The 25,733-nt window shown below is 39.6% G+C and overlaps 1 long non-coding RNA gene across 3 annotated transcripts in view; it reads right to left on the bottom strand.

The window, feature by feature from the left end:
• The window catches only part of LOC141739129 (uncharacterized), a 31,350-nt gene extending 16,454 nt beyond the window's left edge, over window positions 1-14,896 (bottom strand). For all 3 annotated transcript variants that reach the window (XR_012585592.1, XR_012585590.1, XR_012585591.1), the window contains exon 1: window positions 1,009-14,896. This is a non-coding gene — a long non-coding RNA (uncharacterized LOC141739129). The remainder of the gene's footprint in view (window positions 1-1,008) is intronic.
• Window positions 14,897-25,733: the final 10,837 nt, after the last annotated feature.

The raw sequence follows: 25,733 nt of genomic DNA, 5'->3' as shown, positions 1-25,733 counted from the left end.
CTCAAAAACCTAGTTAATCTTTCTAATAAATGGTGAAGCTCTTGCTAGTAAGAGTGGGAATACACTAGACTTCTGCTCTCTATAATTGTACAACTTAAGGTGTTTTATAAATTGCTGGCTTCCGTGACAAAATAAGGACATTTAAATCCTTTCTTAAAGGATTCAAAGTTTCCAAATTCCTAGCTAGTGGAACATGCAGTCCTAAATCTTTAAGATTCTTCTGAAAATCTCAATGTCTTTTGAACCCTAATAGGTGCATATATGTATTCTTCAATCTAAAGGGTATGGCCCTTAAGGTGGAACCTTTACAGCCGGGTAGCATCAAAGCTTTTTTACTGTGAACAACTCCAGAAGTATTGATGTAATAATCCTAATTATTTTGAAACACTCATGTAAAGAAAATATTGCACTGCTACTTCAAAGATACAGATTCTGTAAAGTCTCAAGTCACTAATTGTTATGATAACTTCAAAAAATATGCAAAACCAAGTAAAAAGGCAGATCTGTGGTGGTGTGATTTCTAAGAACTGGCCTGTGAATGATACTACCAGTACAGAGCACTCTAATACAGAGATTCTCCAAATTAATTTGCTTTAGATGCCACCATCAATTTCTTTTCTATTACTGTGGTAGAAGCAATAGCTGCCAGCTGCGTGCTGAGCTTCAGATACACACCGGAAAAGACATTCAGCTGCTTGGGCCGCACATGCAATCCAGAAGCCTTTTCCCCAGCTTCTCTGGGGAGGAGGTGGTGGGCTGCGTGTTCCCCCGCGCTCCTTTCATGCCATTTTGGAAGGTTCTGTAGGTACCTTTTGGGAGCTCCTGCTCTAATGCATCCAAGAAACTTTTTCCCCAACTAAAATGCAATATTCAAGCAGCTATCAGTATGCAGGACCAAAAAAGAATCTCCCGAGGTACTGCTCACACCATGCCACGCTCAAACCATTACGCTCTAGCGTATTACACTGAAGCACTTGTGAAAATTTCTTATTGCTTACTACATCACACCTGGTATTGTCAGTGTGCTGAGTGCCTCCCTTTGTCTCCCAACATTATTCCTTTTGACTTTTCTGTTATCTTCGGCATCAATTGATCCAAAAGATTTGTTACCCTTGGAAAAAGAAGATTAAAATACACGTGTTGGCAGTGGAGACATGCACTTGAAGATTAACAAAAATATTGATATGCTATAAACTAGGAGCATATCAGTTGTAAATAACATAGGAAGCAGATTTAGGTAGGCATATTAGCTGACTGCAGAGTTATTAAGCTGCCAGTGAGATGGAACCATGAAAAAGCAAATGCCATCCAAGGACAAACCAGTTAAACTATTTCTTAGCATCGAAAAGGAAAATATGTGTGCCATCGCTTAAGGTAGCTGCGAGATCTCACACAGGGTTTTTTTTCATCATGTTCACAGAAGGTGAAACAGGTAAAGAGGAGACCTGCTGAGTTTGCCAGAGAGAATTCATTTTAAGAGCCAGGCTGCAAATGTTTTTCTTGTTTAGTCTAGCAGAAACAAAAGCTGATACAGGAAATAATTATTCTCTAAAAACACAATAGGATGGTAAACAGTAGGCAAGGGAAAGAACTATTTACTCTAGCAGACAATGTTGGCACAAGAACAAATGGGTGTAATTTGGCCATGAATAAATTTCGGCTGGAAATTGAAGGTTTCTGACCATAAAAGTGGTGAGGTTCTAGAGTAGTTTTTTAATACAAATAGCAGGGACAAAAAAATAACAACTTGAGCTATTTAATGATGAGGATAGTTCGGTTCATAGAAAATGCTATAGGCACAGTTCCCCATGTAAGTGAAGGACTGCGTTTTGATCATCCAGGAGACAGTTTCCATCATTATGTTTGCCTATTTTCTGAAAGCATGGGGTAAAAAAAAGAAAAAATTGAAATTAAATCATATTTATGCATAAAGCATTAGAAATACTGCTTAAGCAAATGCCATCCATATGTAAATGATCTAGGTAATTAAGTTTGTGCTTTGGAACAAGAAAACAATTTAACTTGATAAATAGGTATCGCATTGTACTTCAGTGGTTGGAAGCTAATTCTTTCTAACAGAAAGATGCAATTTGTCACATGCTAATTTTCTTGGGGTTTGTAGTCTATCTTTCTACTACTTTTATTTTGTTTTGTCGTCTTCTGTTAGTCTTTAAAGTTCTAGACAACAGTTTTATCAGTCTGTGTGGACAGCAATGGGAGCCAGCTGGAGAATAATGTCTGCCTATTTATTTATACCAGTCGTGGCCAAATCTGGCCACTGAGTTCCTCAGATGAGCATTTGCTGTTAGTCTAAAACACTATTAGGAAAAACAAAAAAAACGATGATCACCATGGAAAGATGGAATCTGGATATCAGAAAGAAAGAAGCAAACATAAAATAAACATATTTGAGTTAGAAGAATAACTTACAATTCAGGAAGTGTGTCCAAAGAAAATAAGGAAAATGTTATGAAACTAATTTCCACAAACACAGAAAGAATTTGCTGAGATTGCAGTCAGGAGTTTAGCCTAAAGACCTGACATTACAGTACTTCTGAAGGTTTTCTTGTGCAGCCTCTGATGCCTTTAATAGTCTCTCTATTAATAGCTAATAAATATGGTTCACCCAACACTGTAGTGGCTCTTGAAATTTAGATCTGTGGTATACCACTATGCCATCTGGAGAATTACAAGTATTTATAAGATAATCTACGTTTTCTCATCAGCAAAGCCAAGCAGTAGAAAGAAAAACAAAACATTACAAAGGCAAAACAGAGGTATTCCCCTACCGGTGTCAAAACACAAACAAGTGACAGAACCCTGTTGAAAACAAAGGGAAATGGTTCCATATGCGTAGTTTAAAATCATGCTAAAAATTCTTATTTGCAAGTGCATGTGCACACATATGTATATAATTATAAATGTATTTTTTATCATAAATTTTTCAGCATTTATATTCTCTGTAAGCCCACTTACTTACAAAAGATTTATTATGGAAGAAACTTCATTATCAACTGCAGTATGCATAGCTTATAGTTGGTACTTGCTCATCAAATGTTATGATAATACGTCGAAACATAATAATGTATGAGAAATCACATAGGTGAGTGTACTTGACCAGATACTGGAGGAATCTGGCTGTACCACATTAGAGGAAAAGGGCACATACAACCTCCCTGCCTTGCTCATCAAGGAGAAGCGCCGTTATGTGGGCTGGCTGTAACGGACCTCACTCCATTTGCTGAAAAAGTATGAATCCGAATGGCCACAGAACCAAATTAGAGAAATTTAGATAAACAGGCAAGCGTAGCCATTTCCGTATTTTTCCAGTTCTGTGCCTGACCAAAATCAAGTTATGCTATGACGATGTGAAAATAATGCAAAATAATCAAAAGTATGAAACTCAATTTTTGGTTCACTTTAATTCACCTTTGTGTGAAGCTTTTTTCTCTTCTTCCTGTTCAGCCCCTTCTTACTTGTAGTTCCAAACTACTGTATTCAGCAGCTTTCACAACTAACAGCTGACTGAAGCTACAAGCCTGGAGGCCTCAGGAAGTTTTTAAGAACAAAAGGAACTCACATCATTCATAATGCGATCTCAAATTCTTTACATCTGAAGCTGCTGCTCAGATACTAGCCACGACACTTAGGAGACAGCTGCCAATTTGCACTTTTGTTTTCATTACTTTTTTACTTCTGCTCGGGGAGTACAAGTGAGTTTTTTAGCAGTGCTGTGCTCTGGTTTAGGAGGACACATTTCGGATGAGGAATTGTTATTGCTCCCCGTATGTAGCTCTTAGGAGGACGCTATTTCTTGTCTGTTGAACAAGTGACAAGGGGCTGCTGAGGAATGCGCTTCCCCACTGTGAAGTCTGGGCTGCCCATCCCAATAGCACCCAGTCAGCGGGTGGGACTTTGTAAAGTTTTATTATGGCTTGTAAATGAATAGCTCTTGATTTAGCTTTTGAAAGCGAAAGTACAATTTCCAAGGAGGAGAAACAGAGAAAAGCTACTCTAAGCGCCAGGTTATTGTATCTTTCTGAGGGTTGAGCACAATGAAAATGCAGCTACAACATGGGAAGAAATCTAACACATTGGGTACAACCAGTGCTCGGTGGAGCTCAGGTAGATGAAAGCAAAGGCGTCTCTCAGTTACGTTTTACACCTTTGCTGATGGCGAAGGGCTCATGAACAGAAACTAGAAGATTGGGAGGGATTCAAAGGGATGATTTGGCTTATACTAGGTACAGGACTCTGCCACGGATTATTCTTAACAAGCAATGAAGAAGATCAGATTTTGGTCCCACTCATTCTGCCTCACGTCTCAATCCTGCACCCCATGCTCCCCTCCTAGTGTTCTCTTTACTATAGTTAGATTTTATCTAAATTTATAATCTCTAGGTTTTACTTAAGACCTTTTCATGTCTCTGCTGTGAAGCAAAGGGACAGGCGAGATCCAAAGTTTTGCTTCAGTTGGTTTTCCAGGCCTAAAAGGATTCATGATTTAACTAGCAAATTGAGCTTCAAAGAATGAAATTACTCAGTAGCAAGGCTCTAGTGGTCATCAACATTGAACAGCATGAAAAAGAGGCGATAACCCGTGATTTCTGATTTATCTTTGTGTCAGACTAGTTTGAATTTCTGGCAGGTCCTTCTTCTGTCTCTGCCATTTGGATGGGCTGATCTTTTCCCAATAGACTACACTTTAACCCAACAGGAAAATTTAATATTTGAGAAGCTATTAAATACAGTTTCAATAGCCTCCGTAGTGTCAGTATAGATTAATTGTCAGAAAACTGAATAAATGTCTTTGATATTAGGGAAGACTATTAAATAAAAGTACTTTGCGAATGGCAATAGATCTTTAAGGATGGGGAAAAAGAGTAAACGTATCATATTATTAAGAAACTTGGTGACAGGCACTTTAAAATAACTAGATATTTGTCCATCATCAATGAAAATTACTTTCTTAATTGTGCAAAAGCCACCATGTTCCTTCATCTAACTTCAGTTTCAACTCACTCATTTACGTAGTTTTCTCATGCAGATACAGCAATATTGACTAAACCTGGACTGTGAAAGAATTTAAATGAGCTCACAGCCCTGATGCAGTTCATCATCACATTAAAAAAAAAAACACCAAAAAAACCTCCAAAACCAACCAACTAAACAAAACTAAAAACCCCCAAACAAACAAGAAACCAGCCTAACCTTTACAGTTAAAATAATTTAAAAAAAACAAACGTACCTGATGGGAATATCCACGAACTCTTATGGTGCAAATTGTATGTCTGTCTAAACCAACAAGTTTCTCTACTTATGATATCCCAGATACATTAGTTTATTTCCTAGATTTTCTTCTTTCAAATCTGCCTCTTAACAATGCAGTGTTCTGTCTGTGTGTAATGAAAATGAGCAATTTACTGTGCGTTGTTTAAATGAAAATCCAGAAACTTCTCTGTCTACATGGTAGGTTGTGAAAGATCTGTTTGCATTATACTTAAGTGACTGCAGATAAATACACAGAATATTTCTAGGAGTCACTCCAACCCAGGCCTGATAAGTTCTTAACCTTTGTAGAAGACACAAGGAGCTTTAAAAACTGCTGCTTGCAGATGGGAATCCGTTCGAGACTTATATGCAAATTACATTACATTCTGCTACATGACAATTTATGAGTCCTCCAAGAGTGATTGGTTAGGGTTTTTATTATTATTATTATTTAAATCTTTATTTTTTATAAAACCTAATCAGGGCCTGAAACCACAGTTATTTTTCTGGGGACAGGGGGAGTCACACTTTCTTTTAAATGCAATTATCAATTCATCACTACAAGTACCTTTGCATTTTTGATAAAAATAGATAAGAGAATTGCAATGAGGTTGTTCAAAAAACTGGGTTGCATATATAATGTGAATCTTTCAGCTCATAGTTTATAGCTTTATTTTTATTTTTTTCTGTGTTTTCTAAAAATCGTCTTCTCTGAATAGCTCAAAATGGCACATTGCTTTCTCAAACGGTTAGTGACTCTTCTTCAGTCACATAAAACTCAAAGTGTAGATCTTTTGTTTTCCATTCATACAGTGCTTTGCACAATGACGTTGATTTTTCTTGGTAGGTATTGTGACTAAAAATATAGTAACGCAAATATTTTCCAGCCTATTGTTATGAATGCGCAGAAATTGTAGAAGAATGTGGACAACTTGTCTACAGAGAAGATACACTATCTGTTTAGAAGTATATAGCTGCCAAGAGTCGCTGGACCACTGCTGTAGTGGAAAATGAAAGAACCTCCGCCAATACAGAAGGAAGGTTGGGAATTTTTCAGTACCAAATGAAGACAACATTTTAATGCTTTATAGATAAACAAAAATTATTATTATGGTTAGGTACCCAGTCTTTTTCACAACTGTACGATACCCTTTAACAACTATATTTTATTTTTTGCCCTTACCATTCCTGAAGTGCCACCAAAACTTAAAACTCTTTGGAGTAGTCAATTTATAACCTTTGTATATTAGATAGTGATTAAAATTCCCCCAAGTTATATATACATATATTTCCCAAATACAGAATTGGGAAGTTCTTACTGCTCTTGAAGAAGCAATATGCATAATGAAGTAGTTCTTTTCCCAGATATATGAAGGTATACGCATAGAAATCTGCATGTGGCATAGGCATAGGAAGTTTATGCAGGTAACTCAGTTAAAGCTCCTCAGCACTTCTCATTTACGTGGCCCTGTTCTCTGATGCTTACCATCCTGCCAGGCTTTAACCATTCAGCTGCTATTTTCCACACAGGGAATTTGCATCAGATTTTTTTCCTCCTTGTTTCTATTGTTTTTATTAATTACTGTTATTATTCCATTGTTTGTAAGCTTTTGGCCTTACCCCTGTTTAAAAACACATGAAATGTTCTTGTGCCTGCATGCCTCGGAGAACTCCGTAGAGATGGAGAATGACGAAAGAGGCATTCTCCCTGGGACACGTGCCTATTGCTCTCTCTGTGGAAATCCACCCAGATTTGGGTGCTTGGAGCTGCCTATACTTTGGAAAGACAGGCTGAAACAGTAAAGAACCAGCCTGATGCCAAGGAGCTGGAAACAAAAGCTCAACTAGAGGGCAGGAAGGGGAGTGTAAAGTGGGACAGCAAAGGAAAGTCTATTTGGAGAGGATTAGGATCGACTAGACAAAGAGTGGGACCTAGGGCGGGAAGTGGTAGGGATGCAAAGCTGTTAGGAAAGGAATGGGAAGCCTCGGGAAAGGTGGCTTGAGTGGGCAGAGAGATCCTGACAAGAAGGTTGCTTTCCAAAATGGGAAAATGCTGGGATGAGCAGAAGAACCAACAGCATTGAGTGCAAAACTTTCTCTGTGCTCGAGACAAATTCTCAGTGAGCAGCAATTCAGTCTTTTTGTCCTCATTTCCTGAAGATCCTGCTCCTAATTTACCACACACAGCACTGATGATGGGAGCACTAATTTCCAGCCGGCTTTTCCCCTAACACTTATCTATTCATTATCTGACTCACATTTGTTAATGAAATTATTTTCATGAAGTGCACTATAGGGTGAAAGAATTGTGTTTAGGGAGTCTTATTTACAAAAATAAAATAAAGACCCAGAGATTATTGTCAGAGGTATTGTCTAAATTGGGGCAAACAACCTGAAGCACCAGAAAGTTACACTTTTTATTCCTTTACAGAGAAATCCATCCTACGCATACTGCTACATCCTACAGATACTGCTGCGAGAGCTCAATAATTGAGCAAGTCACACACAACTGTTGGGCATTCAGAAGATGAAGCGCATATCATTAAAAAGCTTGTTTTAAGTAATTGCCTAGCATCAAGTTCTGTGGCAGAGGAAAGGATGCACTCCAGCTTCTAAATATAATTTTAAAAGCATAGAGTACCAAAAAAGCTGAAACTGTAAGCAATTCATAATCAGATCAAGCTCATCAACCTTGACAAAGGCTGCCCCTCATGAAAAGGTAGGTGACAAGTTTAGTACAGAACAGATTTGAAGAAAATAATTCCCTTTTAGAAAAGAAATTGCAATAATCCATCCTAATTCTATGCACAATACAGTCTATGCCATATCACTCAAAGGAAAAGCAAAAAAAAACATTACCAAAAATGCCATTTTAAATGGGATGTAACTGCTTAAGCTACATGAGATATATGGTCAACTTATAGCTATTACAGGTGCGGTGGCATAGGTAGCTACATTTACACGCAAAAATAAAAAAGACCTTAAAGCTGGTTTTGAAGAGTAATGCTGGGACTGTGTATATGTATATGAATAAACATTATTGAAGTGTATTGGGTTAGGAAAACTGTTTTTCCTCAGTCACAATATTGATTGACAAGTTAAATTTTCTGGGTGACTTGGAGTTTCGGTACATGGTGCTCATGCTAGGGGTAAACATGACAAGTTTACAGAAAACACGAAAACTAAAGATGTTCCTACTCCTCTTTAATTACTTTATAATGACATTTTTCCACTTGTGCTTTAGTATAAGAGAGAGAAGTATGTAGCACATAAATAGTCTCCCTTCCTCGAGGTCCCTCTGCATACATCCCTCTCCCCAGCCCCGCCAACCAGGGAATTGCTTTTAGGAGCAGAGGATGAGGGATCTCATCAGTTTCCCATTCTCAGTGAAGTCTCTTGCCATCACTTACTACCTGCAGGTCAGAGGAGTGGCAGGGCGCTGTGACTGCTGTGCCACTGGAGACGGGTTTTGAATGAACGTAGGAGGCAGAAGAAACAGAAATGAGTGAGTATGAGAAAAGGCTTTTCTATTGAATGTTTTGCTGTGTATAACCGAGTATAGTTTAACTGTACATTCACTTCTGCACAATCTCTGTGAAACGCTTTGTATAAGCGAACAGTTCAATGGCAATCCTACAGTCATTATTTTATTTTTTTTTTTCATTTTAACAGCATTTCCCAATTTCGCATTTTCCACAGGTGTTAATTCATTGTGTGTGCTTGGCTATGTAGGACTAGCTATGGACGAGCTATACTGTTCCAAGGATACTTTCGGATACAATTCCCTGCTAAACTTTGAGACAAGAGCTGTGGCAGAAATAGCATCAAATGTAGTTTAAGGAAAAAAAAAAAAGAGGGCAAGTTTTCAGGTACGAATGGGGCCATATTTTGAATTCACACTCATTTTTAACTTTGTGTTTGTTAAGACAAGTTCTGACGCAATGAGGAGTTTAACCTGATCTAGAAAACCCACAACAAGAAGCTCTGTTGGCATGAGACCTGGGAAACCCATTGCCTGTGCTGCAATTCCCATTTCGGAATTCACTTCCCGCTTTTGGTCAGTTAGAAATTATTCAATTTTCAGAACTTTTGGTTACGTTACAGTTGTGCAGCTAAAAGCGCAGAGCAGACGTACATTTATAATCCATACAGAAATTGAATCGATACTGTGAAATGTGATGCAAATACTTCTAAAGCCAGAGGTGTTTTTTGATCATATCTATGTTAACACTAACTGAAATGGCAAAATTGTTTACCTTTATCACATCCTGCAGTTATCACAAGGCATCAAAAAGGGAGTAAGCTGCTTAGCTATTTTAATTGCATTTATGAACCCATTTGGATTTTCTTCTGTTTAAATCTGAATTTCCTGCATCGAAACGGATGGTTTGGAAATGCTGCTGTTATCCTTTCAGGTTACTTCAGCCTTACTTTCCTCCTAACATTTTTGCCCAGGAATAATGGTGTGAAATTCACGTCAGCCAGAGTGCAGAGGAATCTAGAGATACTTCATACATACTTATCAATAATGCATTTCTTTACATTCTTAGGGGATCATATTTCCATAGGCAGTTACAATTAATTCAAAGCAACTGTAAGGTGAAAAAAAACCCAAACCCAAACCCACAACAAACCCTTGTATCCTCAGGGCTCTTGTCCAAATAGGTACAACCATTACAGATCAGAACTTGTGTGTTTTGTAGCAGCTGATAAGAATGCAGAATTGTCAAGCTAGTGAGCACAAATATTATCAACAAAACTACAGTCGAGAAAGTCCTTTCAATTTGCAAATAAACCTATCCTGAGTTGCTGGTTTCAGTGTATGTTTATCCCAGGTCATGTGTCCTGGTGAACAGAAAGCATTTTCTGTTCAAAGTTAACGTCACCTATACTGGACTCTTACAATCAAGAAGAAGAAAAAAAGAAAAAAAAAGAAAAAAAAAAAAGCCAAAACCAAACCAGGAACAACTTTCACAGGAGGGCTGTAATGGAAGGACATTAATTAATCCATCTTTTATGTTGAAGGCACAGGGAGACTTGCTATTAATGTCAGTGGTAGTAGAATGGACTTCAGTATGTTTTTCACATGCAGAACTGCATCACGCATCTGTCTAGCTGCAGATGAGGGCATGGGTCCATCGAATGTATAGAGGGAATTTGACTCCATTGGATAATTCCATTTAACTGGGAACTCATGTAAAGAATTTGTTTGGCCCTTATTTTGCCATTGCAGATTCATTTACAGACAGGTGTAACACAGCGAAAACATAAGCACAAACCCAGACTAATACATCGTGTAATATAATGGAGATTAACTGTTGAATCACTATTGCTAAAATTAGCGGCTTTATGGTACAAATTGAATATTGCACAGTCTGCCATTTGCTTCAGTATGTACAATTATACAGCTTAAACAGTTCAACTGTAGCTGCACCTGATTACCTATAGCCGTATGAGAAAATACATTGATGATACAGTTGACTATATTTTAATGCTTTTTATGAGGTAATATTGCTAATATTCACTTCATGATCCCACGGCTGAAAAGGTTTTAATGCTTTTTCCCTCATTCGCATGTGCAGTCTATCCTGCTGGCAGACTGCGATCCTGCCTTCTTTGAAACACACACCACCCAAAAGGCAGGGTTTACTTCCTGAGATTTTCGAACTTTTTCAGAGTGCTTTGCAACAGAGCCTCCCAGACAGATACCCTCATCTCCTGAGGGCACTGCCATAACATCCTCTGGCAACTACTGCGGTGACGTACACAGAGAAACAGTGTTGGGCCTGACCGGCATTACGTATTTTGAAATGTGAGGCCGGTGTGGAGCAGTGGGAGAAAGCCCCCTGCCAAAGAAAGCGGCACATTAAAAACTGAATAATACAAACACAAAGTAAGTTAGAGGACTCCAGAGTGGATCCAGTGTATGATTTGGATCAGGCCCTTAAATGAAACCACGAAGAGCATTTAAACTGCATATTAGATCTGCTCCGCAGTTGTTTGTTAATGAGGACATCTAGCACCCCATGACCAGCCGCTCTCTACAGGCTGTTGTGGCAGGTAACGCTGGTAAAAAAAAAATCTGACTGCAAATACTCAACAGAATCAAAACGGTTAACAGACCACAATTTCAAAACAGTGTATGATACTAGAAGATTATGGTAGTAATAGCAATAATAATAATAATGTAAATGCTGGCAGCTATTCGTATGGTATTTTACAAAACATTCACATTCCTGTTTGCATGATCCTCGCAGTACAGTAGTTATATCAGTATATGTTATATTTGTGTACAGAAAACCATAGAATGCTCATCATAAAACAGTTAAACCAAAAGACCCAATTCTCTTCAGAAAAGTTTGATCTTAATCTCTTGATTTTATTACCACAATAACAGAATGTAGGTTTTACACTTTCACCAGAGTTTCAGTCTTTGTCCTGTATAAGGATTTTTCTTTGTTAAGTTTTGAATACCGTGTGAAAATGAAGAATATAAATATAGCACTGAATGGACTAATTAATTCCAGATAGTGTAGTAACTTGAGAGTATGCTGTTTAAGAAAAACAGTTTGCTAAATCATGTTACTGAGTAATTTAAAATCCAAGATTTTTGTATAATCATATTTTGTACCCTTTCAAATTCCTTTGTTATCACAGCTCAAGCTGTAAAATCTTTTGCCTCTTTTACCTCTAGAGAACAGTCTCCATTCATATACAGGAAATTTAGAAGTACAGTAAATTGTGTTTTCAGAAGACAAAATATCTAAAATCCAAAGGTTTCAAGAACATTATTATTTAGGTAGAATAGGCTCTTATTTAATAACATTAAAGAGTCAAAGCTGAATGCAAACCCGATCTTTACATTCTTTTTTGCGTAGCACTTCTACAAGTGTATTTTGAATAAAAAGACATATTTTAAATATGCCTTCTTGCCCGGTTTTAACATGAACAAATACTGAAACACTTAAAAGGATGTCATGAGATCATGCTATACTATATGACTATGTGCTATAAACATGCATTTTCCCCAAAAGAAATACGACACAGTCATATAAATAAGGAGAAATACTGCTTACCTTCCCTCCTTAGAAAATATTCCCTGAAGGCAGATTAAATCTGGTTATAAAATGAAAAACAAGCCTGAAATGTACAACACGCATACAGACAGCAGATAGAGTCGTCTCCATGAAGAATGCCTGTTTCTAGCCTTCTGTATATGTTTCTCACTTCTCCACATTGTAGTGAGGACTCAAGGACTCAAACTATGCTTAAAATAGTATTCTGTATCGTAGCTATAGGCACCAAGCGCATTGCTTAAATGGTACTTACTGCTCCAGAAGTCGTGCATCATCCTATAGGAAATTTACACCTCCAAAACAGGGATTTGTTACAACCGAGCAGATTGTGGCAAAGCACTGCGCCTGGCTTGTCAGAAAAAGTTGTTACTTTCAGTGATCGGCACACATTCACAAAGCACAGTATCTTTACATTTGTGTATGTGCATGCGTACCTACATACACACCTCTACAGAAGGAGCCGCAGCCTGTCTCTTGCAACCACATGCTAATTGCTGAATAGGGGAGGGGGGGGGAAAAATCTCGTTAGTGTTACACACGATCGTTTTCCTTGACCATGGCTTTAACATACATTTTTCACGTAGTACCACCAAGACCGGGGATGCTAGAAAGCGTGCGTAACTCAGACACGAGTAATTATTCACATAAGGCACCGAACTCGTTCTGGCTTCCCCTGCAAGAGCGCTGCTACTGCAGCAGCAGTGCAGGGTCTCTCTGCTGGTACTCGTTTGGCTGCAGCCTTTGTGCATGAGTATACGTTATAAACAAAATCAGTAACACAATGACATCCAATACCCAGGAAGTAAAGAAAATCATGGAGAATCAATCGGATCCTACAGCAGGCATGTAGATTGGCTGTAAAAACATTTTAACAGTAGATAGATTTTTTTAATTTTTTTTTCCCCTGTGCTGTCAAAGGTAGCAAAAGGGAGCACACACTAAGGCATTTTTGTTCCACTGTGATATTGATCCAATGCCAGTCGTAGTGAAACACAATGGGCACACAGTCAGCCTTGGTAAATTAGGTAAATTAGAGATCATTTGATGGTATTCTATTGTTGCTATTGTAATCACAGTAATTTTCACTGGTAATGGTGCTTCGTGATGAAGTGCGGTTCTCACAGGATAATTGTGAAAGGTATCGAAAGATTCAGGGTGTAGCATCTGGTTTTAAAAGCTCTTCAGATTCAAATTGGCATTTTACTTTATCTTGAAAATTTATTAGAGATTCAGATCATGCCGGTTTAAATGGAAAGGTGAAAGCAGGGTAATTTCAATCTATGAATTATTCAGATTCAGACTGGTGAAATTGCCATCCATGAACTGATTCTCTGACAGTCTCTTTTGCAGAGCCTCCATTACGCTTGTCATTTTTATTTCTTTATCTACAATCTCTTTCTCAGTTACTGAGCTCGTCCCTTAGGGCTGTGCTTCACAAACCAAGTATTTCAAATTGGCAATAACCTAAATGTGTTGCTGTCTCAAATCGCAGTCTCCACAGGCTGTCTTTTCCAAATCATTAAAAAACCACATCCACGATGGTGTCTGTTAGGCTTTTCGATTAGATGAATTAAAGGAGGAGGAAAAAAAAAAAAAAAAAAAAAGCCAGCAAAGAGACCAGGGCGTCATATCGAAGAAGAGTTATGTTCCTGTAACAGTCCAGCAAAGAAAGTGGTGCTTTGTGCTTGTTCCTTTGTTGTCAGTGTAACCCATTCTAGTTGCATAGCATCACGCAGAAAGAAACAACTGTTAAAGCAGGCTGACTTCGTGCCCTGATTTCCAGCAGGAGCAGATAAGGGCTGCGTTATAGACAGGCTAATCCACGCAAATACACACTCAGAGACAAAGCACAATTAATAGCTTCTTACAGGCAAGAAAACCAGAAGTAGTAGTAGTTGTAGTAATTGCAGTATTAGAAGAAGGAGAAGCGACTGGATAACCGAAAGGGTTTCATTCTCTCAGCCTCCAACTGATACAGATTGCAATCCCAGAGACTCTCCACTTGATGGCTGGTTGTGTCATTGCTAGTCGACTGCTGCCCTGTATCCAGAAGGACTGGCATTGATTTAGGTCAGAGAGTCTGGTTTCTTGTTTGAGCTTTGCTCTAACTGATGTAAGAAATTGCGGCAATCGGTATTACCAATCTATACGACCCTGGGATGCTGGCACGGCTTCGGCAGTGGAGCACCTGCAAAGGCCCCAGTCGGACAAACGGTGACAAGTGCCATCTCCTTTGTCCTATCGCTGCAGGTATATCACCGTAGCGTAAAAAAAAAAAAAAAGCAAACCCTCTTAGTACACAAAGTGGGAAAGCAGGCGTTCTTCCGCAGAGGCAATTTGGGTACAGAGCTCCGCGCAGTCCCTGCTCAGCTGAAAACGCTGCCAGGCTGAAGCCAACACATCCAGGCTGCGTGTCTGTTCCTACGCTAACACCAGGAAAATTCCCCTCGTATGAAAAAGGCAAGGATATAAAAAAACCCCTATGCTGCTTTGTGCCTGGTTCTATGCGTCTGCTTTGCCGCACTGCGACTAGAAAACTGCAGCAGTAAGAGCTCTGGCAGTTGCGATAATGTAGAAAGCAGCAGCTCTGTGACACAGCAGTCAGCTGACTCGCAGTGTTATCATTCAATGTCCTCTATAGAATAAGGCCAGTTTCTAAGGTAGCACCAGGAGGATGACCTTGCATACAAAAATTGGGCTAGAAGGAGTGGCGGAACTCGTGTACACCTGCAAGCGATTTTGGGGCGATGTATAGCATTATCGTCAAGGTCTTTAACGGTCTCTTTTCCCTTCCTCCTTTCCTTCTTCTTTGCAAAACAGAACTTGTCGTTTATCGAGCAGTTTTCCTTCTATCACGAAATAGTCAATATGGTCATGTGCCGCTGATGACAACAGTTACCATTATAAGAGTGGTTAGGTAAAAAGTATTGCTTGTAAACCGCATTTCTGCAAGAAAACCTGGTGGGTTTTGGTTAACGCCCCTCCTCCCCCTGACTACAGACGTGCTCCAGGATAGAGAAAGTGATCAGGTGAACACCCCGAAAGGCAAGTCCTAATTGGCAAGAGCACGTTTCTGAGTTCTCATCGAGGCATCTAACTACCTAGACTGATTTTCACAGTTCTCTGTAGCTCCCAGCTAAATTCACTGGGAGCATTTGGCTGCTCACGCCTCTGGGAAATCGGAGGGGAGAACTTTACTCTTACAGCTGGCAAATACGGGAACTGATTAAAGTTCGGAATCAAGAGAAGTCAAGTGCCCCACTGCCACTGGGGACTTTGAATGTTCCCTTGGGGAATGTCAGGCACGCTCTTCAAAAACCTCACCACGTGTCTACCTACTTAAGTTATACCTAAAGATAGAGCAGGTCCACCAGAAATTGCCATAAATCAACTTGCCAATCACTTACTGAAAGAATTTATGTTATATAGCGTTACCCTTGGCCTAGGACCTAGATCAGCTTCCACTCATCTCAGTGGACTTGCTGTACTTGCTCAGGCCAGAACTAAATTGGCTCTCACAGTTACTACTGTAGGCTGTGCATTTCAGTGAGACGCGTTATAAGTTCATTGTAAAGTATTCAGAAAGTCTTAGCCTGATATTTAGCAACAGTCAAGTAAGCAAGCAATCATTATACACCAAGTTGGTATTCCCTGCAGTATCTCTACTCATGCTGTTACATCAGCCCTAAAGTGGACATAATACAGAATTCTGTTATAACACAGCAGTTTGCACCAAAACCCAAACAAATTGTAGTAAAGCCATAAAAATGGTAAAAGCTGTGCTGTATCTTTAAGGTGCGATTCTCTTAGACAACACAAAGAGCAGAGCGCCTATGCAAAGACTGTATGTCCATTGCTATATTGCTTCAGGGGGAGAAATGTCTGTTCTCATGCGTAGCCGGTTAATGGATGAGTAATATAGCCCCAGTCCTGTCTCTTCCTTAATCATTTTTTATTAAATGCCCCTAAGGCCACTGTTCCTGCCATCAGGAAAATCGGCACAGACATCTTGCAGGGCGATGCCTCCTCCTCCCCCATACAACCCACCGACCACACTCCTCAATTACAGACTGTGCCTCCAACAGCCCCATAGACTTGTTATTCAGGAATATCTTTTTATTTGCTATTCTGGGATCTCTGATAAAAGCTAGGCAGAAGCATGAAGTCTAGGCAAACTCCAGGAAGCTAAGAATGCCAGTTTTCCTGCCTTAAAGGACTTGCTGGATGGCTAGCATTGTCTTGACTGTACTAATGAAGCCCACTTTTCTGCTGAGCTCCTCTCCGCGGCCTCACTTTCTGGCCTCAAGATAAGCTGGATGGCTGCTCCTGCAACAGGGATCTTTCAAGCAGCAGCTCTTCCTAAATGAAAGATGGTCTGTAGATGGCAGAAGATGCGTTTCCGCCAACCATTACAGCCGTGGGAGGGGAGAGGGCGGGAGGGAACATTTCTCTCCTGTTCCCCGACCACCACTTCACCCAACCCACCAACCGCTGTGGGGCCAGCGACAGCTATAACAATCACAGACCGAAAATTTATCCCAAGTTTTTTTTCCCTGTAATCCCATTGTCTCTTTGGGGCTAGGCAGAGGTATTTTATTCCCCCAAAGCCCTGCAAGGCCGGAGCATACATCTTGCAACCTTTGCTGAGGAGAGGGTGAGGGAGGCCAGCTGGCTCTGGCAGAGGTGCCCTGGGGGGTCAGTGATGTGTGAAATGAAGGACGAGGCGTATCCACTGACAACAGTTCAGGAGCTTTCCTGAAACCCACATAAGGGTTTGGTTTCGAGATTGACTTTGCACTTTAGTTTTCTGGTGTTGATGAAGGCTAATGCAATTTCCTGAAATGTGTGCAGAGCTCCTTTTCTTGTCATTAACACACACACACACACACCTCCCCCCGTGAACAAGATCCTAATTTGGTTTTTTTAAAGTCTGTCGCAGGAAGTTGAAGTTGAGTGTTTTGATTAGTTCTTGGCTATGTAAGCATGTGTATGTATTATATTACACTGCATTAAAATTATGTTTAGGGTAAGTAAGCAACACGTGGACAAATTTGGGAAAAGTGAAATATTGAAAACTTTTATCTCATTTACCACTTAATAACTCTGGGAACAGAACAGATTAAAATTTTGCCTCTTTTCTCCCCTTTTCTTTTTTACTGAAATTAAAATTGCATCCAAGTCCGTAAGCTGTATGCCAAGTTTTAGCTGAACACAATTAGAAACAGCTTAAATATTAAACTGAAAGCTGAAGGGCGAATGACATTAAAGGGACGTTCTCTCACAGGCTCTTAACAGTAGCACTGCTGACAGGATGCTGTATTAGAGCTGAATTTTTAAGGCATCACCAAATATATCCCATGTATTATGTTAAATTACAAACTCAAGGCGTTTTACAAGTCCTTTGGATGTTGTGTTCCCCCTTCCTAAACATGTGCAACACCATATTCATTCAGCTGATGTTATTTTAAAATCTCAGAGCGTCACTGCAAATTAATAAGGCTGGTTTATGTTCTATGCTTTTTCTCTGTTTCTTCTGTTGGTTATAGTTTTTAGTCAATGCGTATACTTAAATGCTATTTTTTTAATCAACTAATATTTATTTCAAATGGACCTTTTCAGATTTTTTCTTGCTACTTGTCAGATAATCCAATTGCTTTGATTTTAATGATGCTGTTGTGTAAATAAGTAACAGGGAATACATTAATCTACAGGTTTTTCCTGTCCACTTTTAGTTGACCTAGTTTTTCACTCCTTCCCAGTGTACAAACTTTGGGCCTTCAGGTATTTAAAATAATATACACATATTGTATAAGAACTTCCCAACAGCTGGTTCTCTTAAGATTTCAGTGAAGGAGTGTATTGACCACCACCCCCTGCTCCCTACGTCTTCAACAAGCTTCATGTAAGTCAAGTCTACTGGGAGAAAAGCAAATCCAAAATTCTTACTTTTCTTCAACAGAATTTGCGAAGGAACTGACTTTTCTGAAGACATGAAAACGCTTTCAGAACTGGTCCCTAAATACAAATAAAAAATGGCCTTATCAAGTGGGACTCAAACTTGGGATAGAGAATTAAACTTTTACAAGCTGCCCTCGCAAGACTAGCAGGGGCTAATTAAAAATACAAGTCTTGACACAGAAGTGAAAGACAATCCTATGTATTTCCCAATCCTGCTTCTGCAAATCCTTCCTGCCGAAACAGCTGAATCAGAACAAATTGCTTGTGTGCGAGTTACTTCAGCCATATGGTGAAAGAAAAAAGAGCCGTGTGCCTCCTCGGCTGTGTAGTAAATAGGAACTACCTCTGTGTGGTTTTACACATTTATAGCTAAAGTGGAGACCTAAATGTGAAATCAGGGAAATGAAGTGAATTTGTGAGTCTCCCTCTGGGACTTAGAGCTTATAGCTGATTAAAAAGATGATATTCAACCAAGTACAGATATATATATATGTGTGTGTGTGTATGTATATATATATCGCAATGCTGATTGTTCTGCTGTGAATAACCTTTTTCATTCAAGTGTTTAAAATACAAGCAAAACTAACTGTGAAAACCAGAACAAAATGGCAGTATGCATAAACCACTAACAATAACATGGAAATTTTTTGATCCAAAGCACGAGAGGATCACTGCACGAGATTGGTGAACAGGATGCGACAGGAATGTCAGTAAAGGACAGGCACAAAAGAGACATCTTGTTGTCTGTGGCACATCATTGGTGTCAGTCACTAATGGTCTCCTTGACATGTGGAGTACATAGCTCAGGGTGTATCAACATTACTTCTTTTTTCTATCGTTATTAATGGGAGTCAGTTTAAACTTTCTGTGATAGAAAGCAAGGCTTGTGCAAAGGGGTGGTTGCGTGTCTTGAGGAAGATTAAAATTACATGTTTGACCTTATTTGGATGTGGCATTTGATAAATCTGGGATAATTAATCATGGAATAATCTACGAGATTATCCACTGGGGGCCTCTGTTTTTTCAGCTTTTGTTTGTGCTTCAGTTGGTATTTCTGTTTGCTAAGACGGCAGTAGTGCCAGGGATGAATGAGGAAACAATCCTGGAGAGAAATAAAAAGCAAAAAATAAGTCATAAAGTAGGGGAACCTCTATAAAAGGACAAAACTGAGTGAGTGCGCTGAGCTTATTGGCCAAATGCAACAGTCTGCAGATAAGCCATCAATCTGCTACAGCCCACCCAGAAACCTGAAATTCCCCTCAAACTTTCAGGACCCTAATCCTCTAATCAAAACAATTCACACCTATATCCAGAACCCCAAGCTCTCATCAGTGGTTACATGGTCGTGTATTTTTGCATGTTTGGTATGTAATGAATTTATTTCAAATTGCCCTGCTCCTAATAGATGCAGTTTTAATGATCGCTATTGCTTGCAATTAGAAAATAAATCAATTTGTTCATTTAAGCCATTAAAATCCACTCGGCTAAAAATAAAAATTGGAATTAAACATTGCAAATAGAAACAAACAGGCAGGGAAGTGCTAAAGTGAATGCAATCAGTTCCAGATTTAAAACAGCCTCCCCACACTCACACACCCCCCCTTTCCACTGCTGGGTGGTCACGGACTTATGGCTGTTACTAGTGGTTTTCTTTAGAGTCATTCCAGGCTTCTATTTTCACTCACTTAAAAATGGGAAGAAACAGAGGTATTGACTTAATTTTCTACACGCTCTGTACGAGGTTTCAAAATCTGTCCCCAAGGAAGCAGGCTCCTGAAATGGTGGCGGAGTGTTCCTAATCAGTGGAGCAGTCGGAGTCTGGAAGAGGCTTGCAGTCAGGAGAACTTGGGATAAAAGAACCCCAAAACCCTATTAGCCCTCAGGGTGGAACTTGCTATAGAGGGCAGTATATGACACACAGGCTGTGATGGGCCGAGGCTGGGCTCCCAGGCATTAGCGAGTGATGCAGCCGAGTCATAGAGCAAAACACTTCACAGAATCACAGAATGATGGGCGTTGGAAGGGACCTTCGGAGATCATCTAGTCCAACCCCCCCCTACCTAAGCAGGGTCACCTAGACCAGGCTGGACGGGAATGCGTCCAGGCAGGTTTTGAATATCTCCGGGGAAGGAGACTCCACCACCTCTCTGGGCAGCCTGTTGCAGTGCTCTGACACCCTCAAAGTAAAGACGTTTTTCCTCAGGTTCATGCCAAGCACCCAATATTGGCCCTGTACAAATTTCTGGGGCTTTACTTGTTACTAGCACGAGTCTGGCCCCACAAGCAGGTGGATGTTAGGTGTGCTTTTGGAGAACATCTTTCAGGTCAGGGTAATCCAAAAGGAAGCCATGTGCGCGCTCCACGCTGTGAACATCAGCAATGTAAATGGAAACAACTGAAAGATGTGCTTCAAAAGTATCCTCCTCATCCAGGCTGAAGTGATAGTAGAGCCACGGACAAAAACTCTCCTCCCATCTTACGGTCAGTAGTAAAACTGAACTATTTCAATAAAACAGACGCTGAGGATCTGCTGTTCAGACCTCTGTTCCCGTGCCAGCCCTCATCTGCAGTGAGTCCACAATCAGACCCTGTATGATACAAAACTACTTAATATTGTATCCAATACCCAAAAGAATATCAGCATCAGGGTTTTTGTGTAAAATTTAAAAAAAAAAAATCTGTGGAGGAATATTTGGATAATATTACATGGGCTGGTGTAACATAACTAAATAATCAATTTACACAGTTATTTAATTATTCTTCTGTTCCCATTCAGTTATTAAACGAACACTTTAAAAGCTATTATATTTCTTCTCATTTTAACTTACATATTTCTTACCTTTCCCTTCTTCCTCATGCTATAACTCTGGCGGCCACATGGCCTGTTTCATTTTCCCATTCTCAACTGCAGCTTGGTCTGACCTCTCCTACCTAGAGAGGCAAAAGCTCAGCTTTTTGTCCCACCCATCCAGGTGTGTTGATTTGGCAAGTCCCAGCTTGACGTTCTACATGTATGCAGTGCAAGGTCTAAATACCCTGCCTTGCAGAGCATCAAAAGAAGCACCTATCCGCGAGGCAACAAGGAGCTAATCCACATCTCCTCCAAGGAAAAGACCAAAAGGTCAAAAGAAAATGTCCTGAGAGCCAGGCTTGGCTGCAGGCAAACCTGTTAAAGCCTCCTGCACAATCGTCCTCTCTGGACACAGGGCTTCCCATACCCTGGGTTTCAGGTTAGCTTTCCTAACGCTAAAATATGTATTTTTAATGAGCTTTAGCAAGCTTTCTCTGCAAATAATCTTTCTGACGTTCTAGAATAAGTAGGGCAATAAATCAAAATGTAATGCAGGTTTCGTGTTTGGTCTTCTGGGATCTGTGAAGCTGTGGCAATGCAGTCGCTTAGTTAGAATTAACCAAATCGTCAGTTCGTTCACTAGCTTAATGGAAACCATTTTACATGCAGATTTGTAACTTGTTTTACTGTTGAACTGTAAGAGTGCTCACACTTGTGTACCACTTTTATACTTCATACAGCATGCTTCACTCTTCTGAATTAATAAGATGATTAAAACTGGTTGTTTCAATATAGCTGCTGAAGGCAACCACTATGATTTAGCTTTTAAATTGGATATGTTTAAGAGAAGGTGGTACGCATAAGCTCCTGTATAAAGGAATAAACATTTTCCCAACACTCGAGCAAATCTGCTTTGATCAGAGTTACTAATCAATTACTAGTATAAATGTTTACTGCTGTGTAGTGCCAATTTAACTGCTGTCTTTTGTGTAATGGTTATATCTATCGATACAGTAGCTTAGAAGAAGAGCCCAACCAAACTGTTATAATCCTTAAAGGTCTTTTGTGCAAGTGCAGCAGAAGGTAACGTCTGGAGGACCATCTTCCGTAGGTGTACGTGGAGTTTTGGTAGGCCCATCCCATGCGCAGTTCATGGGTAAGTGCACACATGCAAACAAGTTCAGACTTGAGGCTGCTGTGCAGATAAGGACCACACACCCAATGACCTTCACTCTCTATTTCATCCTTCACCCAGGAACCTTCCACTTTTTTTTTGGTGGAGGTAAACCACATTGACATTGTGTACTAAGACACAAACGCAAGCAGGCAAAGTCACCGCTCTCCATGTAGGACAAGCAAACTGCTGATTACTAGGTCTAGGGAGATGTCTCTGTGGAAATTCCACCCTAGACTTACCCAGTTTCTTGTGCTTTGGTTTTCATTGGCATCTGCTGTTGGGAAACAGGAAACCCTGCATGATGGACTCTCACCCACTCAGAGGAATTCTAACGCAATTATATTAAGTACATAGCAAGCACACATCACTTAGCAGATGTGCATTTAAATCCAGAGCTCTCTCACAAGCCATGTGAAAGTGCTTCACAGTGACACACAGCTTATGGACTTCTTTGCTTTAAATTTTCAATAGCGTTCTATTTAATGATTTCTGTAGTTTTATACGGCCCTTGAAAATGGCTTGTTTCTCCCTCTATCTGTAAATCAAATACAGTTCAATCAAAAAGAAAACAAGATTTAAATCTCTTTATTGTGGGAAATAAAAATGTGCTGGTCTGTTTTGAAACCTAGAAAGAATGATATCTTTTCCCATTGGTTTAACAAGGCCAGGATTTTATGGGCAGTATTTCTGTTGCTCTACGGTCTGAGGGTGGGAATTGTGCTTCTGTGTGTCTTTGACGCAGCGCAAAATGCAGTGTATCTCTGATCTTATCTGAAACTATAAAGTGCTGTTATGCTAAACAACAATATAATGAATGATTTTTTAAAAAAATCAGCAAATGAAGCTCAACTGGTTCTTCTAGTTGAGCTATTAGATGCAATTAACGTTCATCTTGAATTTATCTTGAATTTATCCCCTTTTCTTTTCTGGAATAGTTTAAAAACTGAATTAAATGGCTTCAAAAGCCTCATTTCACAAATGTTTTAAAAAAATCCTTTTAAGATGTTTAACTATATGCTTAAAATATGTCTTAAAACACTCTTCTGGAAAGCGGTTTCTCTGAGCTCTGTTAACCATTTTCCGAAAGTCCATTCACGTTTCTCCATCTTATTATTCATAAACCACATGATCTTGTTTCTGCTATCAATGGTCTAATTCCCCAATGGCTGAAACACGGCACATCCGCATAGCCCAGGGTTCCCAGAGAGGCAGCGGTTGCTGATGCAAGACTTTGAACATGTGAAAACGGAATGGGTTATTTGTTTTCCATTTTGATGTGCATCTATGAAAGTATGAACAAAATTGTGTGTATTTACCATACCATGAAATTAATCATAATTGATACAAAAATGTGATACCAATGCCTCTGAATGGTATTATGAAATGAATCTTCATCTGTGTAAAAATAAGTGATTCTAAAACTTATGAATGAACAACTCTTCCTACTGAGAGACATTGTTTTTCTTGATTTTATTGTTGCAAAACTTAAAACTACTTAGGCGGAAGTGTTTCATGGCACACGTCTAGCTAAGGCTAGCATTTTATTGAAAAGTTTTGGTTATGTCCATTTTGATATTGTGACCAAGAAGAACGTGCCTTGTCCACATTGGCAGCACCACCACGTTTTACAGGTGGCTCTGTTGGGAAGCTGCTTTGCTGAGGCATGGACCGGAAACCTGATACCCCAAAGAACTGCATCGCTGTGAGAATTTGCCATAATGTGACCACGTTACGAATTTCTGAAGTATTGAAGTTCACATGTGTTTGGGGTTTAAGGTCTGGCATTCAATGTTGCGGAAAATTAGGAGCTGCCCGCCAGGCTCTGCCTGTTCCACCTCCAGGGTGGCTGATGGTGTTGCATCCTCTTGCAGCTTTGGGTATGTGGCTGGCCAATGCACACACCATGCCGAGGAAGCACCGTCCAGCCTGGGGCTACAGCGTTTCCCTGTACTTGCACTTCTCGACCACCGAAAGCTGCTGCAATACCGAGAACAGTGTCATACTGTCTGGCAAGGGAATTTTTTTTTTTCTTATGTATTAAAAATATGTATTTTAAGTAAATATGTGCAAAAAGTGTTTTTACAGAATGCCAAGCTTATGGTTAAAATGAAAGAAATGCTTTGCTAATGTAGTCTAAAGACTGCTGGGCTGAAATTTTAAATTATGTTTTAAATAGTCCTGCTGTCTCCACATAATTTCATTGTATGGAACTTTGGATGTAATAATTACTTCTCAATTTGCTCGTAGCTGTTTTATAGCCATTTAATCTTTCAATATCTCCATTCTTAGCGTAGCTGTTTTAGAACTGTTTTCCCTATTCGATGTTTATTTTAATTAGGCAGAAGTCCAATCCCCTCTCCACCTTTAGTCTGCCAAAATAAGGAAGCCAATCTTTTTTAGCCTCCATACATACACCAGATTTCTCCACTCCCTTGGAGAGTAACTATTCTCTAAACCTATTCTAGTCTGAATTCATCTTTCCAGAAAACGGATTACTAGTATCCCAGGTTTTTCACTAGTATGTTACCAGGGCCTTGTATAACAGTATTAATGGTTTCCACAACCTCTCTTGAAAAAAAAAAAATTGTTCTTAGAATCACTGTGATTTATGAAATGATTAAATTTATGGCTTTCTGTGGCTGCAGCACCTTGATAGATGATTATCGTGCTGTGACAGACTTGTATACCCAGACTGCTCCATCTTCCTTTGTCATTTATAACCACTGCGTATTTACCTCACAGTAACACTGATTATTGGTAATCTGTACCAGCTTGGACTTGCACTTTGTACTTCCTTATCCCGTTTCTCCTGCCCCATTCGCATGGTAATCCACTTCTCCTTGTATGTTATCCCAGTCCTCCTCTCTATTAGCAGGGCCTCTTTGTGTTATGAGCAGATTACCTCAATGTGCTTCCAAATCATTAATGAAAATACTACGTAAAAACAGCGCCAAGAACAATCCAATCCTTGCACAACTTCACTGCGAGCTTCCCTCTGGACCAAACCTTCCCTTCACAGCAGCCCCAAAAGCTGATCTCCCTGACCCTGTGCCTCACCAACACTACAAAGTTCCACCTCTATTCCAGTTTAATTAATAATTTCCTGTGCGGCACTGTATCAAATGCTTAACTGACCTCTAAATACTTTTTTATTTTTCTAGAGAATTTTTTTATCTTATCTAATGCAGCTTTTGAGTTACTCGGCCACAATACACCTTTTGTAAAGCCAAGAGTGTATTTGTCCCATCTACCATTTACTTCCCTCTGTGCATTATACTGCCCGAACTGATGAGGATCAAAGACATTTCTCTTTGAAGATCACTCTGATCTAATTTTGTTTGGAAAACTCTGTTGTTATTATTAATAGTAGCAAAGGTACCAATGGTATCATCTGTCCCTTCAGTGTGTCACGGGTTTAGACCTGGAAGTGCCAAAACTGAACGTCGTTTCCTGGCTCCAA

This window comes from Larus michahellis, chromosome 2 (genome assembly GCF_964199755.1).
Source record: "Larus michahellis chromosome 2, bLarMic1.1, whole genome shotgun sequence".
Classification (NCBI taxonomy): Eukaryota; Metazoa; Chordata; class Aves; order Charadriiformes; family Laridae; genus Larus; species Larus michahellis.
Note: the sequence above shows the minus strand (reverse complement) of the source record. Positions and strands in the feature narration are given on the sequence as shown.